The following is an 18,294-nucleotide window of genomic DNA, read 5'->3' as shown; positions in this document are numbered from 1 at the left end:
AAAGATGTAGACTTATGAAGAGCTTTCCAGGGAAAAGGAACATGCATGCAAAGATGGTGAAGAAAGTAAGAGGTTGCCTGTGGAAGAATGGAAAGGAGGCAGGGGAAGGGCCATATAGGAGATACAATTATTGATGTGTCACAGATGGGGGGAGTTATGCTTGAAGACAGATATTTTACTTAAGAACACAGCTGGTAAAGGGTAAAGTTGGGTTATAAACTCATCAAGCTAGCTTTCTTAACCATTATCATACAATCAAATTATAAACTTTTTAAAGATGACACTATTTATCTTTGAAATATTTTGAATATTTTTGAATATTTTGAATATTTGAAATATTTTATCTTTGAAATATCTCCCATAGCATCTAGCACAGTACAGTTATTGATCCTGGAGCAGGCATTTGAGGTCTGCTGTTTCTATCATACCCAGCCATCTGGAACTGCTCCTACCCACATGGCCAACACAGAAAAATACTTGATCTCTGAAGCTTGTTGTTATTCCTGTTTCTTCTTGATTGCCTTTCCAAGTTGGCAGTCTAGAGTTGGCACTACTATCATTATTGTTTTATTTTCTAATATTCAGATTTAGGTAACTACATGTTTTAAACCACAACTGTGTGTTTTGAGCCTACCCTGAGGTCTCTGTATGTAGGAGCCAGTCATAATCAACAGAATACAGATACAGATACAGATAATCAAACAGATACATAATTAACAGATACAGAATCAAAAATTCTGTATATTTCTCTTCCTCACTTCCAATTCTGTGTGTGTGTGTATGTGTGTGCCCGAGCACGTGTGTGTTATTTGTGTGCTCAGTCACGTCTGACTCTTGCTACTCCCATGGACTGTAGCCCACCAGGCTCCTCTGTCCATGGGATTTCCCAGGCCAACAATGCTGGAGTGGGTTGCCATTCCCTTCTCCAGGGGATCTTCCCAACCCAGGGACTGAACCTGGGTCTCTTGTGCCTCTTGCCAGTATCCAAACTGCAAGAAGTCAGTTCCTATTTTCAAGCACTGGTCTCGCAAATTTTCACTGTGGGAGAGTGAACAAATCCAGCAAAATGCCAATCTGAGTGTTTCCAAGTGGTCTGCTCCTTAGTCTGTCCCACAAATGTTCATTTTTATCTGGAAAAACAACTTTCAAATGTAATGATGTATACAGTGAATCAATCCAAACATAACCCTACCTTGTGGTCTTATATAAGGGGGAAAAAATCTAATTTGAAATTTTAAAAAATCTCATCAATGGAAAGTAGAAATCCAGACTTCTTTGCCCAGATTTTCTAAATTTACATGTAAGAAGGAATAAAAACAGAAGATGTCTGTGCTAAAACATATGGCTATTGGAGCAACAGCTGCCATCTTCATGCGTGTCTGCAGCACTTTTGTGGCTTTTGTGGAAAAGAAGTTGCTGTCCTTCCCATCTATTTCTTTCCTAAATTACTTTCTCCCTCAACAGCTATTAATATATACTCCCTGCATGTGGACATACATATTTATCATAAGATAAATACTGCGTTTTCTCACAGGAATATTTTCTCTCAAAAGAAAAAAAAAGTTGATATTCAGCTTCCAAACTCCCTTTCATACTCTTTTTCTGATGTCCTGAACCAAAATGTTTTGTGTTAACCATGAAGATGGTTTTTTTCCTCTGAGTTCCCCCAAAGCCCTTTGTAAGTAAACTGGGAACTCCCTGGAGATCAAGGGGTTAGGACTCCATGCTGTCACTGCTGAGGACCCAGGTTTGATCCCTAGAACTAAACTCCCATAAAAGGAGCACGGTGTGGCAAAAAAAAGCCTTTTGTAAGTAAACTGAGGTGATGTGTGTTGATTCAATGGCTGGGTGAGCTGGGGAATTGAGAAATTGAGTCACCGCTGTATAAGGTCTGCAGTTGGCAAGCAAACTGTACAGTGAAGGGGAAAACTCTGAATTTCTGACTCACCGATCCATGCCTGCTACCAGCCAAGCAGTCAGAAAAGATAATCCAAGGCTGTAAAAATTGCACTCTTTGGCTTTATCTCGAGGTGTTGTCAAGAGAGTTTCCACACAGAAAGTTATTAATTTCATATTGCAGCACTTAGAAGCTTATTTCCCCACAGAATAGCAGTAATACTTTCCATGTGCAATACTTTTTATGTGAACTGCTGGTTCTGAATCATCCATCCTGAGAGAGAAGAGAAAGATTATGGACAAGTAAGAACACAGCTCATGTCTGTTTCTCCACCCCTACCCCAATTGGACAGGGAGGCCTGGCGTGCTGTGGTTCATGGGGTTGCAGAGTTGGACAGGACTGAGCAACTGAACTGAACTGAACTGAACCCCACTTTGAACAAAAATATCCACAATATAGTCTTCTGTCTTTCACCTGAGGCCTGTCCAAGGCAGTACTAAGCTCAATGAGTAACCAAGAAGGGTTTGTTAAATTTTAAACAAAGTCTCACACTGGTCTAATATCTCATTTCAGGCCTTGAGTATCTCCAGTTTATCTTTTCAGGGCTCCAGCTGAACAATGCATTGCCATTTCTACTGACTTACTATTTCTTTTAATTCTCACTACATCACTATGAGTTTCCTATTGCAAATAAAGAAATTATCCACTAATAATTACTACTGCTTGTGGAGCACCTCCTGTGTCTTGGACCTTTTCATACATCATCTCTGTAACCTTCATAGCTAAACCCTCAGCAAATGAAGAGAGTCAAGAAATGTATATCACTTGCTCAGCTAAGGTGTTGTGGAACCAAAATGCAAACTCACATCTGTCAACTAAACTTGAGCACTGCTCTGTGTATGAAGGGAAATACAGAACACAGAAGAACCTTGGAGTCTTCACAATGAGATAGAAAAGATAGGAAACACATATTCAAGACATATTTTTAAATATAAAAATCTCAAGTTAATTATAGTTGTGTTGGCCTATATTAAAGAATGCCAAGAGCTGGGGAAGAGAAGTATGTAACCAGGTGTGATAATAAAGTAAGGATTGAGGAGAAAGGTTTTTGAATGAGAATAAGGATTAGTCATGATGGGAAGAGGGAAAGGCATAGCAAGTCACGAATATGCTAGTACAAAAGCTTAAGAACAGGAGTACACAAAATAATAGTAATATGGGCTAATAAATATTTGGGGCTTTGTGACAAGCTTTCCGTCACAGCTACTCCACTTTGCCATTGTATCATGAACACAGTCATAGACAATACTGGACAAATTGGTGTGGCTACGTTCCAATAAAGCTTTGTTAACGGACATCGAAATTTGAATTTCTTATGATTTTCACGTGAAATACAAGATATTCTTCTTTTGTTTTCAAGTATTTAAAAATGTAAAACCTATTCTTAATGCAGGTCATACAAAAGCAGGTGGTGGACTGGATTTAACAATCAGGCAGTGGTCCAATCCCTAGCTTCACAGTAGAACAAAAAAAAGTTTCTGTGCTAAGAACTTGAGTAGGAAGTTTAAATCACAGAGTAATGCAGAAGACCTAATGGGGAAGAAAGGGAAAGAGTGAAGAGGATGGGAATTTATAAAAGCTTTTAAAAAGTAATTGGCTTATGCAAAAAAGTAAGTCAGAGGAAAAGGATTAGTCAAGTAGGAATCTAACATGAGATATACTCCTGATTCCTTAGTTTACCTTCCAGCCACTGGAATGCAACTGATTGATTCATTCAACAAATATTAATTTAGCACTAATATGGGCAAGTACTGAGGCTTTCTGCCTAGAACTTGAAACTACAAAAGAATAGTTTTTCATTTATTCTCTAAAATGATATTAAGAAATGCTGCTGCTGCTGCTGCTAAGTCATGTTCAGTCATGTTCCAATTCCCCATAGACAGCAGCCCACTAGATTGCTCTGTCCCTGGGATTCTCCAGACAAGAATACCTAAGTGGGTTGCCATTTCCTTCTCCAATACATGAAAGTGAAAAGTGAAAGTGAAGTTGCTCAGTCGTGTCCGACTCTTAGTGACCCCATGGACCGTAGCCTACCAGGCTCCTCGGTCCATGGGATTCTCCAGGCAAGAATACTGGCGTGGGTTGCCATTTCCTTTTCCATAAGAAATGCTAAGAGTGGTTATTTACTTATTTTAGTTAACAGCTAATAAGTTTTGGTATGTTATGGCTTTATTTTCATTCATCTCTAAGGATTTTCTAATTTCTCTTGTGATTTCTTGGGTTCATTAGGTACTTAGAAATGTGTGGTTTAATTCCTTATAATCGTGCATTTCCCAAATTTCTGTTATTGATTGCTAATTTCATTCCACTGTAGTTGAAGAACATACTTTGCCTTATTTCAGTCCTTTTAAATGTATTGAGATTTGCTCAATGCTGTAGCATATGGTCTATCCTGGAGAATGTTCCATGTTTATTTGAATGTATATTCTGCTGGTGGTGGGTGGAGTGTTCTACAGGTGTCTATTAGGTCTATTTGGCTTACAGTTAATTCAGACCCTCTATTTTCATGTTAATCTTCTGCCTAGTTATTCTAGCTATTATTAGAAGTGGATTACTAAAGTTTTCAAATATTATTGCTGAATTGTCTATCCTTCTTTTCAGTTGTGTCAGTTTTGTTTCATATATTTTAGTGCCTTGTTAGGTACATAGATATTTACAGTATTCACTTATTTTTTACACTGTCTTGATCTAAAAGGGATTTCAGTGGTTATGGTATAACAAGAAATCATAGATTAGAGTAGATGAGAAAGAAGCAGCAAGACAAGAGTAGCAACATGAAATAGAGTTTGCCTTCTTGTTCACTGTTGTCTCTGTGTGAACAGAGCCTGATACATAGTGGCTTCTGTCTGATTGAAATAACATCAAGAATGAGGATGACCCAAAAATGAAGTAATACACATCTTACAGGTGAACCATTAATTTGTCATCCAATTATAGTAAAGATTTCATTTGTTATACAATTGATAGTAAACCTGAGCTAAACAAAACAAAAGAAAGATACTGAAACCAATGGAAAAAATTCTCCCAAGAGCCTTCACTAATATTTAATTACAAAGATGCTAAACTGATCTACCCCTCTGTCCTGAACAAAATACATGCTTTAAGTTTTGAGAATCTTCCCTGCTATGAATGATGCTACAGCTGGTCCATGTATTTACTGTCATACCTGATTGTGCAAACTGTGCACTGCTCCACTTCAGGAATGGCCATCCCACTGTAGTCTATGCAATTGACACCCCCACCCTGCATTTGGGCAATATACAATCTGCAACCATCGGAGGTGATCCCACAAAACCTTTGAGTGATCCCTCCCCTGACAAATGGCTCACAATTTATTTAAGGGCATTGTGGGTGGCAAAAGAATGAGGAACAGCAAAGCGTCCACAAGGAAATCAAGTGACTGATCCTCATCTTTGGACACAATGTACCAACCAATTGCATGAACTAGTTCCTTGAAAAAAAGAACAAGGTGATTAGGGAAATGCTTAAATCTCTAACCCTCAGGCTGATTGGAAGGGTAAGAAAAGGGCTTCTCACATTTCCCAGGCTGGTAGTTTCCTTACTGTGTTTAGGGAGTATCATAAGAAACACCATTACACAAGGGAAATACTAAAGCTCATATTTATGCCTGTGGTGCGTCAGGGGAGAAACAGTGTGTGCTAATTATGACAAAGAGAAGCCACCTGTTGGGGGGAGCGCCCTCTGGAAGATACTGATGTTGGTTTAAACTCAGCAGCAGCTTGTGGGCCTGCATGCTGGTTCGTATAGGTCTTCAGGAAACTCTTCCCAGGCAACTTAGAGCAGACCTCAGGCAAAGTACAAGAGAGAATCTCTAGCTTTAACTTAGATTACATACAGACCTGGGAACAATACCTTGGTTTTTAAGCAGTGTTGACATCCAGGCCAAATTATTCAGGAACTCCTCTCTAACATTATTCCTGTGTGGGTCTTGGCCACATCACCACATCTTCAGTAACAAAAACTTGTAGATAGAACAAAGACAAGCCACCTTGTATACCAAATTCCTTGCCTTGTATCAGCAGTGCTCTAATAGGAGGGTGCTACTAGGTGGATGGCGCCCTGGGAATACAGCCTTTCCGGAATCGATGATGACAAAACAGGTCACAAAACCTCAGATTTTGGTTTTGAATGGTCTAACGGGCTATCTACTCGGTGGTGGGATGGGAGCTGCACGGTTGGCTCTTGAAACACCAAACATTTCCTTACCTAGTCTTCCCTTTACCTGTTAAGCCAGTGTCATTCCACTGGCAAATATGGTCAGTACACTCACCTGTAGGCCATCCGGAATACCAGCTTAAATTCCCACTGCTGTTTGTCACCATAAAAAGTCTTCAGGCACACTTTTTATTATCCACTGGGCTAACAAAGCTCCCTGTGATGTCACTGTTCACACAAACATTGCTTTAATAACATTTATTGAGCACTGACTTTATGCTAGGGAGTGTGTCAAGCAGTTTGCATTTATTATCTTTTTTTTTCCACTCACAGTAAATACATGAGATAGAGTCTATATCCATCTTTTCTATAGATGAGGGAAGAAGAAGTTGCCTGAAAATTATCTTGCCTCTGTGTGTGTCATAGAAGACTTGGGCTAAAAGGACTTTAGAAATCATTTGACTTGATGCTTCACTTTACAGATGAGGAAAGTGAGTTCAGAGAGGTTAAGTCACATGCCCATAATCACATAGCCTGGAAGTGGCAGAGCTGATACCCGATACGAGAGTCTTTCCATATTGGAACTATACCATCTACCATTTGGTGTTAACACACATCACCTTGGCCTCTCTGTGAGTATGAGGCCCAATCTTTTGTGATTTGAGAATTTGTGCCATCTCCAAGTGTGCTGTCATCATGCAACCAAATATGATTCAAAACAAGGCTGGGGGCAGGTGGGGGTGGGGGCGTTTTGTGCTCTCTGTGAATCAGATTGATGATGAAGTCAAACTTCATCATGACTCAGAATACGCAGAAGCTCTCCAGCTCTTAACAACTTTCCCCACAGGAAACCTGCCAGGTGCTTGGTTACCTTTTGAGTTCTTTGTGGGTGGCACAGAATGCCTCTAAAAATAGATCTGTCCTCAACTCTCCCAGAAGAGGCTTGCAGCCTAAAAATGTCACTCCCTTTTCCCTTCCAAACACAGACATCACTACCCCAGGTATAGCCCGTCCTTACTAACCCAGCAGCTGCCTAACCAGAAGCCTGCCTCCCACCAGGAGTCTAGATTTCCCTTATTGAGGAAGGGACAAAAATGTCTTGAAAGCAAGAGGAAACAACCTTTCATATGAATTTTGGCAAAAACTGCTCTTCTAAAATAGATAGATTTCAAGGAAAAAGGTGTAGGTCTCTGGCTTAGTCTTTTACCTCCTGAAGATCAACTAAAAGGGACAATGTATATAAAAGTACTTTGAAACCTGCAAATACCAGGAACTATCACGGGCCTCTGCCTGTGTTCCCTGCATCTTCAGAATGGCAGTGAGCGGAAGAAATGACTTCTCTAGTGATACCTCTGGTGACACAGATTTTCCAGCCGCAGAGACCCAGGGAGTTTTCATGGCCTGTGCTTTCTATGGCTAACTCCTTTTGTGCTGAGATGAGATTAAGACCAACCATTGCAAAAAAGCAGTCCTGAGGCTGGGCTGATGCCAGCTAAAACAGGGTGCAAGACGCCGGAAAGAGTAGGAATGAATTTCAACCAACCAGCAGAACTGAGGAGACAGGAAGAGAGCCTTGTTCAACTGTGGGCAGACCTTCCCGCTGAGTCTCTGCTGCTGTGTTAACCTGGAATTAGTCTTAATACAAAGACCTGTTCGCTAGCTTCTTGCCAGAAGCATGTGATGCTTGAGCTCCATGGAACACCTTGTCATGTTAGAGCTGTTTTGGGTTTTTTATTTTATTCACGTATTCATTCATTCAGTAAATAGGTTGTTAATTCTTACTTCATGGGCAGCTTTCTCTGTTTCAACAAACCCTTTCATTTCCTGCCCACATACAAAGCCCACATGCAGTGGGTATAGTTGAAGGTAAACAGGTTTTGTTTAAATAAAAAGTAAAGATGTGTTCTGACCAGCACACCCAGTCCATGCCACCCTCCTGGCCCCCACACCATACACTAGAGGTCACTTGGGGGTATTTTCTGTGTTTGGGAACCACTCAGCTCCTGGAAAGCCCTGGTTTCAGAATGCCATCATACTCTGTTTATAGTATTTTTTTTTACAGCATCATTATAGTATTTGTTGGGCACTCTTTTTTTTCCCCTTTATAATAGCATTTATATTAATCATACTTTTTATAATATCCACTTATTTTATTAAAGTTTTATTAGAACAGAACTTTTATTTTTTTTTTTTTCCATTTATTTTTATTAGTTGGAGGCTAATTACTTTACAATACTGTAGTGGTTTTTGCCATACTTGTTGGGCACTCTTGTACATAGCTCCATGAGAGATTCTAAGGGAATATAAAAGCAGTACCAACAACAGCAACACAAAGACATATCACTAAGAACAAGAAGTGTGGGGATTTCCCTGGCAGTCCAGTGGTTAAGACTTTGCCTTGCAATGCAAGGGGCATGGCTTTCATCCCTGGTCAGGGCGCTAAGATCCCACATGCCTTGCAACCAAAAACCAAAACATAAAACAGAAGTATGGTAGCAAAATTCAAGACTTAAAAAAAAAAAGAAGTCTAAGATGTGGCTCCCTGAGCTTTAGGTACTTAGAATGGGATACCCAAAGGCAGAGGAAAGGCCACCTACCCCAGGCCCAGACAGTTAGCGACACTCAATTCCATCACTCCCACCAAGGTCAACACAACTCAGAATCCTCAACACAGTGCTTTGAAAACACAACCCATCCACCTCCTCTTTCCACCCCTGTATTTCTGATCAGGAGAGGAAGAAATGATGGTATGTGCTAGAATGTTTGGGAAAGATACCACAGGGGAAGGAAATTTTAGCTCTACCCTAAAAGACTGATCAAATTTTAACAGACTGAGTAAAAGAAAAGAGGAGAGAGAAGGTTATTTGCTGTATTGAAGTCCTTTGCATTTTTAAAAAATGTAGTCAAATCTATGTATCCTTTAAAAACAAAACAAAGCCTTGCTTTAATTTAGGAAGATATTTCTCACCCCCAAGATCGTGAATACATTCAGCTATATTTTCTTCCAGTAACTTCATGGTTTTCTTTTTAACGTATACTTATTTGATCCAATTCAATTTACTTGGGAACAAGGAATATAGTAGAAATTCAGTTATTGGTGGTGGTGGTGGTTTTTAAATGGCAAGTTAGATCTCATACCATTTTTTTGAATAATCATTTAAAAATTCACCTTGGGACTTCCCTGGCAGTTCAATGGTTAAGACTTCCAACTCAGGGGGCACAGGTACCATCCCTGGTCAGGGAACTAAGATCCCACGTGTTCTATGGTGTGGCCGAAAAATAAATAAATTTGGAAAAAAAAGTTTAAACATCTCCTTTATCATATACAAAATCTCCTTATATACATATGCTTATTTCTGAACTCCTGGTTCTTTTTTCAGTCACCTGTTCATATGCTCATTGTTACTCCTGCATTTCAGAAAACTCAATTTCACAAACTCAGCACACAAATTAGATAAACTAAGGAGATAGGATTCTTCAAGCTATAGATAGCGAGCTACCCTAACTATCCCTGAAATGATTCAATTTTTCAAAAGCTTAAATGTATACATCCTTTTTTAATGTAAAAGCTTTATTGACATCCAACGCTCATACCACACACTTCATCCATTTAACATGTACAATTCAATGGTTTTAAGGATATATGCAGCATGGAACAGTTTTACATTCTCAGATCTCCAGTCCTGTGCAACCATTATCTATTTGCTGTCTCTATGGATTTGACTATTCTGGATATTTCATTACAAATGTAACCATACAAATGGAGTCATACAGTATATGGTTCTTTGTGTCTGGCATCTTTCACTTAGCATGTTTTCAAAGTTTATCCATATTTTAGCATATATTTCTACTTAGTTTTTTAAACTGAGATATTTATATAGCATGAAATTAACTTTTTAAAATGTATATTTAGTACCCTCACTATCTTCTGCAACCATCACATCTATCTAGTTCCAAGACATTTTCACCACCCCAAAAGGAAACCCTGCACTTAGTAAGCAGTCACTCCTCACTTCTCCCCCACCCCTCACAGCCTCCAGCAAACACTGATCAACTTTCCATCTCTATGGATTTGCCTAATCTGGACATTTCATATAAATAGATCATACATGTGACCTTTTGTGACTGGCTTCTTTCACTTAGCATAATGTTTTCAAAGTTCATTCATATTATAGCATGTGTATCCTTACTTCATCTCTTATTGTTAGTGAATATTCCATGGTATGGATATACCACAGCTGGTTTATCCATTCATCAGTTGATAGACATTTTGATCCTCTTCACTTTTTGGCTGTTAGGAATAATGTTGCTAAGGGAGTCCCTGGTAGCTCAAAGGGTAAAGAGTCTGCATGCAATGAGGGAGACCTGGGTTCAATCCCTGGGTTAGGAAGATCCCCTGGAGAAGGAAATGGCAACCCACTCCAATATTCTTGCCTGGAAGATCCCATGGATGGAGGAGCCTGGCAGGCTACCGTCCATGGGGTCGCAAAGAGTCGGACAGGACTAAATGACTTCCCTTTCACTTTTTTTGTGTGAACTCTGCACTTCCTTTAAAAGGGGAATTATCTTCTGTATAAAGTCCTGTGAAAGCGAAAGTCGTTCAGTCATGTCTGACTCTTTGTGACCCCATGGACTATATAATCCATGGAATTCTCCAGGCCAGAATACTGGAGTGGGTAGCCTTTCCCTTCTCCAGGAGATCTTCCCAACCCAGGGATCGAACCCAGGTCTCCTGCATTGCAGGTAAATGCTTTACCAGCTGAGCCACCAGGGAAGCCCAAGAATATTGGAGTGAGTGGGGAGCCTATCCCTTCTCCAGCAGACCTTCCTGACCCAGGAATCAAACTGGGATCTCCTGCATTGCAGGCAGATTCTTTACCAACAGCTATCAGGGAAGCCATATAAAGCCCTATACTTTCTTGTCATACCAATTCCATGTGCTATCTGTTCAGGATATCAAAAAGTTTATTTCCTCTGAGCCTTTCTTTCCTTTGGCTTTCAGGTTCCCTGACCAGGGATCAAACCCAGGCAACCTGCATGGAGGTGCAGAGTCCTAACCACTAAACCACCAGGGAATTCCCTAGCCTCATTTCTTTAAAGCCAAATATAATTTCAATAGCAAAGACCTTGATCTTGTCAGTCTATGCTAATCTGAACCACCACTCAGCAAAGGAGATTTAAGAAATTAATTAAGAAAACGGCAGTCTAGTGAAGGACATGGCTAGGTGAATTCAAAATGATATGGTGATAAAGATGGGAATGATGCTGAAGTACAGTGTACAGACTCACTAACACTACCCCTTTTAAGTTCTTTTCTTTGCAGGAACAGGATCCAAGTACCTTCATTCACTTATTTAGGTACTAGAGGTTCAAATTTTAAACTAGCTTTAACATTCAATAGGTTTTGCCCAGTAAACCTGCCATGAGCAGGATTGCCACAGAAAGGTTCGGGGAAAGAAATCACAAGCAAAACAAAGGTAGACATAGGGTTTATTAACAGAAGCAATTCCCCTGCTAGACTCTTAAGTGCTGAAACACAAGGGCTGCATCTTTGGTGGGAGCACCATAAATGTACTATATTTGTTAAGAGAAAGAATGAGACAAGGTGAGTCTAGAAATAAGATTTCTAGTCTTTGTCCCAGTCACTTACTCCCATCATGCTGGCTTCACCCAAATCTAAGGGACAAATCATGGTCTCTCCAAGGCAGGGGAGATGGAGGATTATCTCTAGCATTTTCGGGAAGGGATGGGGCACCCATAGTAGAAAATCAAGCAACCCTGCTGACTCATATCTTTCATCTGCCAATTTTGAAAGGAGAGGGATTTTTTTTTTTGGGGGGGGTCATCCTTTGCTGTTTGTACTGAGAAAGAAAAATAAAAGCAAACAAAAGAGTTTAAATACTAAATCAAATCGACTTGACGAAATCCCAAAGATGCCTCTGGAGGTGAACAGACCTAGCCTTGTAAGCTCCCAAACCTCCTCCCAGGGCTGCCTGACCCCTCAGTGCCAGCTAATTGTAGCTCTGGGAGAAACAGGATAAACAGACCACTCAGTGCTGCTATATTAAGCAACACTAAGTCCAGTTAGTCAGTGCTGGCAGCAGGCAGTGCAAGAAGCACCTTCATGGTCCAGACAGCCGTGTACTCCACCAGACGCACTGAAGAAAAGCTGCTGCAAAAAGTCCAAAAGAAGTCCAAAAAGTCCCTTTCAGGAAATGCCTCTTTGCCCTTAGTGAGACTTTGGCAGTCTTACCACGCCAGAGGTGACATGTTGATCTGGAAGTGCCTGAAAAATCCCACAGTACCTCAACTTGAAGGCAGCAGTCACACTGCATCAGTGGCTGGCTCCTTTGTATTACTGGCAATCAGCTGAGATGTCACCTCTTCAGAGGTGGCGACCCTGGTGCCTCATACATACCTAGAGACCCTGGAGATGAAATTGCTGGTCTCAGCCCACACCACCCTAGTTCTATCTCCTTCTCAGCCAAAGAAGCTCACTAAGGATGAGGGATATGGCAGGGCCACTATCTGATAGGGCGGTGTTGGCCCTTTTGATTAGCAGGTACTCAGGTTTTCTCTGGCTTTAGCCCCTATTGGCATGAAACAATGGTGATTTTCACCCTGTCCTAAAACAAACAGCTGTGACTTACGTTTCCCAGTGTTCACTGATAATTTCATGCACCATTGGGTTTCATGTTCTCTCATGTTTCTGTTAAATCTAGATTCTCCCCCTGGGATGTTGGCACATTGTGGGGGGCACACTGTGGTGAGCACATTGTGATGGGCTGGCATGCTGGGTGTTGGGAAGAGGCTGGAACTAACTTGAGGAGAACTCGTCCCTCAGCGACATCGACCCATGGGAAATCTGCCCTCCTGACTTCCCACCTTCACCCCCAGGGCAGCCACGGCTCACCAGCCACAGCCAAGCCCGGACACAGCCTCTCAGTTCTTCCCCATAAGGTTAGGGCAGCCACCACCACTGAACTGAACTGGCACTATTTGGCTGTCCTGCTTGATTTATTACAGTAACTGGAAAAGAAAAAAAGAAATCTGTTCCCCAAACTGCAGTCAGTTACACCGCTTCTCAGACTGTGTTCCTTTGGATTGTTTTATGAATTTTCCCGTTCTTTTAATGAAAGTGTTAAGTCACTCAGTCGTGTCTGACTCTTTGTGACCCCATGGACTGTAGCCCATCAGGCTTCTCTGTCCATGGGATTCTCCAGGCAAGAATACTGGAGTGGGTTTCCATGCCCTCCTCCAGGGGATTTTCCCAACCCAGGGATCAAACCCAGGTCTCCCAAATTGCAGGCAGATTCTTTACCATCTGAGCGACCAGGGAAGGAGGAAGGAAATCTGTCTGAAGAGATTTTTTTTAAATAAGTTTGAATAGTTTTTAAGCATGGAGAAGTGCAGAGGAGAAAACATTTAATGACCCCTATTCTCCCTTTCTAGATCACTCCTATTGACACTAGATAATTATTATAATATTAGACTAGTAATACACGTATAAGGTTCAAGATTGTAAATATTAAAGTATAAAATAATATAAAAGTATGAAAATATAAAATAAAGTATAGAATAACAAGTGATAACTTCAGTTCAGCTTTTCTAATGGTAACAACTATTAGCTATTAATAATTTTTATGCGTCCTTTCAGAAAAAGTATATGTATGTATACACACATTTTTTAAAACTTACCAAAAAAAGGGAGAGAAATAATGCTCTATGTTATGTTCTGCACCTTGTTTTTTTTTCCTTCTTACTAAATAATACATCTTGGCATTCTTTCCTGATTCACCCCATTTGTTTTATTAGCATATGGTTTCCCAACATATGGACATGTCATAATTTAATCAGTACCCTATTAATGGCAAAACATCTTTTAGTGACTTCAGTGGGCCTCTTGGCAGTTGATAAAGCTATTCAGCAAAAAGAGTGGAGGGACCCTTATTTCATTCATTCACTCAAACTCCTACAGATCCAAAGATTATTTCAGCCTGGTCCAAAACATCTGGCAAATACAACTAGAAAGCAAAGCATCAGTAGAACTAGGGGTGGGGGAATGGTATGAAAAAAGCCATCTGTAATGCACCAGAGTGAAGATGACTTGCAAAGATCATAAGCAGGTAATGTTGACAGTCCTAGAAGACTCAGTCACCTGATGGGGTCAGGTGGGGTCACTCTGGGTGCAGCACTGCTTCACACAGACTTCTGATTAACATGTCTCAGAAGTCTCTGGCACTGAAAATGCTTTATTTTATTCATAATGAGCTATTCATGACAACTGCTGAGTCTACCGAGCCACCTGTGCTTTCCTATCACCAAGGTGTCTTGATAGTATGCCAATCTATTATCTATCTATCTATATTTTTAAAATTCTTCAGACAAAGAGACTTTTGCTTTGTTCAATTCTAATTCTGCCAGGGATATGGGATTCTGCCAGGGATTTGGGGTGGTTGGTTCAGGTAAAACTGAAACTAGCCTTATTTTACCACTTTCTAACTGTATGTCCTGGGGCATGTCACCTAACTATCCTAAGCCTATGAAATGGAAATAATAATACCCAACCCATCAGTTCAGTTCCGTTCAGTCGCTCAGTCATGTCCGACTCCTTGCGACCCTGTGGACTGCAGCACACCAGGCTTCCCTGTCCATCACCAACTCCCAGCGCTTGCGCAAACTTATGTCCATTGAGTCAGTGATGCCATCCAACTACCCCATCCTCTGTCATCCCCTTCTCCTCCTGCCTTCAGTCTTTCCCAGCATCAGGGTCTTTTCCAATGAGTTAATTCTTCACATCAGGCAGCCAAATTATTGTAGCTTCAGCTTCAGTCCTTCCAATGAATATTCAGAACTGATTTCCTTTAGGATGGACTGGTTTGATCTCCTTGCAGCCCAAGGGACTCTCAAGAGTCTTCTCCAACACCACAGTTTAAAAGCATCAATTCTTTGGCGCTCAGCTTTCTTTAAGGTCCAACTCTCACATCCATACATGACTACTGGAAAAACCATAGCTTTGACTACAGGTTGTTGGAATGATCAACTGGGACAATTTATGTCTATAGGAAAACACATAGTCTGCTCCCACTCATGTACTTAAACACACATCTAATATGTGAATCTGCAAAGAGAGATGTCTGGGAAGATGTTTACCAAAATGCTAATCTTGGTTTCCTCTGGGGTTGAGATTTCTTTTTCTTTCTTTTTAACATTTATTTATTTGGTTGCACCAGATTTTAGCTGTGGCATGTGGGATCTTTAGTAGTAGCATGTGGGATCTAGTTCCCTGACCAGGGATCAAACCCCAACACCCTACATTGGGAGTGTGGAGTCTTAGCCACTTGACCAACAGGGAAGTCCTGGGGTGGGATTTCTTAAGATATTTTTCCCTTTATTTTTCTCCATACTGCTTGGGCAGCTTTGTTTGGGGGATTTAAGGGGCTTTTTTTGTGTGTATTACTTCATTTTTTACAATGATTAAGAATACTTATTAAAAAACATAAAGCCATTTTCAAAATGAGATAATACATTTAAAAATCATATACAGTAAGTGCTTAATCAATGATAAATGTTTTACTGTGAAAATCTATCTTGAAAAGATAGATTTTTCAATTCCAAAAAAATCATAATTTAACTATTTTTAAATCTCAGAGCGCCTAATTTTTAAGAAATTAGGAATTAGTCAGTGCTGGGTTTAAATCTTAGTTCTACGTCTCTTTTTTCTCCTTTCAATCTTTTTAGATGCTATATCTTAAGTAAAACACTTTGCCACTTATAACCTTGGTTTCTCCATCTGTAAAATAAAATGCTTTTCCCCTAATCCAATCACCCAAAATTCTACACAAACTTCAGAACATTTTGTGTTTCCATTTACCTTGAACACACAGAATACCTAGAGTACTTATGACTGTCACTCTTTAGAGCATATAATAATGGAACCTTGCCATGCCAACACAACTAATTCACTACATAATATCTACTTCCTTTTCTCTTTACCAGCAGAACTTGGATTTTATCCAGGGCAGCAATGCGCCCAATTAAAAATGCTCACCTTGGACTTCACTGGCGGTCTAGTGGTTGAGAATCCATCTGCCAATGCAATGGATGTGGGTTTGATCCCTGGTCCAGGAATATTCCACATGCTGCGGGACAACTAAGGCAAAGCACCACTCCTACTGAAGCTCACGTGCCCTAAAGGCCCATGCCCTGCAACAAGAGAAGCGACCTCAGTGAGAAGCCCATGCACAGCAACTAGAGAGTAGCCCCCACTCACTGAAACTAGAGAAAGCCTGTGCACAGCAATGAAGACCCAGCACAGTAAAAAAAAAAACTCACTTCTCAGATTTCCTTGCAGTTAGGGGTAGCCACGTGACCCAGTTTGACCAAAGAGATATAAGCAGTACTCATATGTTTCTTATATAAGGAACTTCTAAGAAAATTGGCATATACCTGATCAAAAGGGAGATACTCATCTGATATATTCTCTGCCCTTAAATCTTCCCTCTGTTCCCACCTAGAGCATGGAAATGACATTTAGAGGAGCAGTAGCCATCTTTCCAGCTACAAGAGCCACACATTAAGAATGACAGAGCCAGAAAGCAGAATAAACCAGATCCTTGATGACTTCATAGAGCTGCTGTCCTACTCCTGGACCTCATACTCTAAATTTCATGTTGCATTAGAAAAACAAATCTTTAGCGGGTTAAGCCACCATTGTCAGGATTTAGGTTTATGTAACCAAATTGTCAGTTCAGTTCAGTTCAGTCGCTCAGTCGTGTCTGACTCTGCGACCCCATAAATCGCAGCACGCCAGGCCTTCCTGTCCATCACCAACTCCCGGAGTTTACTCAAACTCATGCCCACCGAGTCGGTGATGCCATCCAGCCATCTCATCCTCTGTCGTCCCCTTCTCCTCCTGCCCCCAACCCCTCCAAGCATCAGGGTCTTTTCCAACGAGCCAACTCTTTGCATCAGGTGGCCAAAGTATTGGAGTTTCGGCTTCAGCATCAGTCCTTCCAATGGACACCCAGGACTGATCTCCTTCAGGATGGACTGGTTGGATCTCCTTGCAGTCCAAGGGACTCTCAAGAGTCTTCTCCAACACCACAGTTCAAAAGCATCAATTTTTTGGCACTCAGCTTTCTTCACAGGCCAACTCTCACATCCATACATGACCACTGGCAAAACCATAGCCTTGATCAGATGGACCTTTGTTGGCAAAGTAACGTCTCTGCTTTTAAATATGCTATCTAGGTTGGTCATAACTTTCCTTCCAAGGAGTAAGGTCTTTTAATTTCATGGCTGCAGTCACCATCCGCAGTGATTTTGGAGCCCCCCAAAATAGAAGTCTGACACTGTTTCTACTGTCTCCCCCATCTATTTCCCATGAGGTGATGGGATCAGATGCCATGATCTTAGTTTTCTGAATGTTAAGCTTTAAGCCAACTTTTTCACTCTCCTTTTTCACTTTCATCAAGAGGCTCTTCAGTTCCTCTTCACTCTTTGCCATAAGGGTGGTGTCATCTGCATATCTGAGGTTACTGATATTTCTCCCGGAAATCTTGATTCCAGCTTGTGCTTCTTCCAGCCCAGCATTTCTCATGATGTACTCTGCATGTAAGTTAAATAAGCAGGGTGACAGTATACAGCCTTGACGTACTCCTTTTCCTATTTGGAACCAAATTGTAGTCTCAAGCAAATATACCATCTTATAGGGTTACTATGAGAAGTCAAACAAGATACTGTTTGTCAAGTACTCAGCCCAGTGCCTGAAACATGGGCATAACTTGATATTTATTGAGAGTTCCAATCTTCTTCCTAGTAAGAGGGGACTGGAAACTTTCAGAGAGCATGAATTCATAACAGAAAGCTAAGAACTTTATTTGTTCATTTGTAAAGTTCTTAGTGGGCTTGCCTGGTGGCTCAGTGGTAAAGAATCCACCTGCCAAACAGGAGATGAAAGTTCAGTCTCTGGGTTGGGAATACCCCCTGGAGAAGGAAATGGCAACCCACTCCCATCTTCTTGTCTGAGAAATCCCATGGAGAGAGGAGCCTGGTAGGCTACAGTCCATGGAGTCGCAAAAGAGACAGACATGTTAGCGACTAAAACAACAGCAACAAAGCTCTTAGAATGATGCCTGGCACATAAGAAGCACTTTATA

General features: G+C 40.9%; 1 long non-coding RNA gene across 1 annotated transcript; it reads right to left on the bottom strand.

Annotated features, from left to right (window-relative positions):
- Nucleotides 1–1,597: 1,597 nt before the first annotated feature.
- LOC139032409 (uncharacterized) lies at nucleotides 1,598–16,931 on the bottom strand. The gene is made up of 2 exons (XR_011484948.1): nucleotides 16,185–16,931; nucleotides 1,598–2,170 (listed from the first exon to the last, which is right to left on the bottom strand). It is a non-coding gene; the product is annotated as an uncharacterized lncRNA (long non-coding RNA).
- Between the last annotated feature and the right edge of the window lie 1,363 nt (nucleotides 16,932–18,294).

This window comes from Odocoileus virginianus, chromosome 3 (genome assembly GCF_023699985.2).
Source record: "Odocoileus virginianus isolate 20LAN1187 ecotype Illinois chromosome 3, Ovbor_1.2, whole genome shotgun sequence".
In the NCBI taxonomy this organism is placed as follows: Eukaryota; Metazoa; Chordata; class Mammalia; order Artiodactyla; family Cervidae; genus Odocoileus; species Odocoileus virginianus.
Note: the sequence above shows the minus strand (reverse complement) of the source record. Positions and strands in the feature narration are given on the sequence as shown.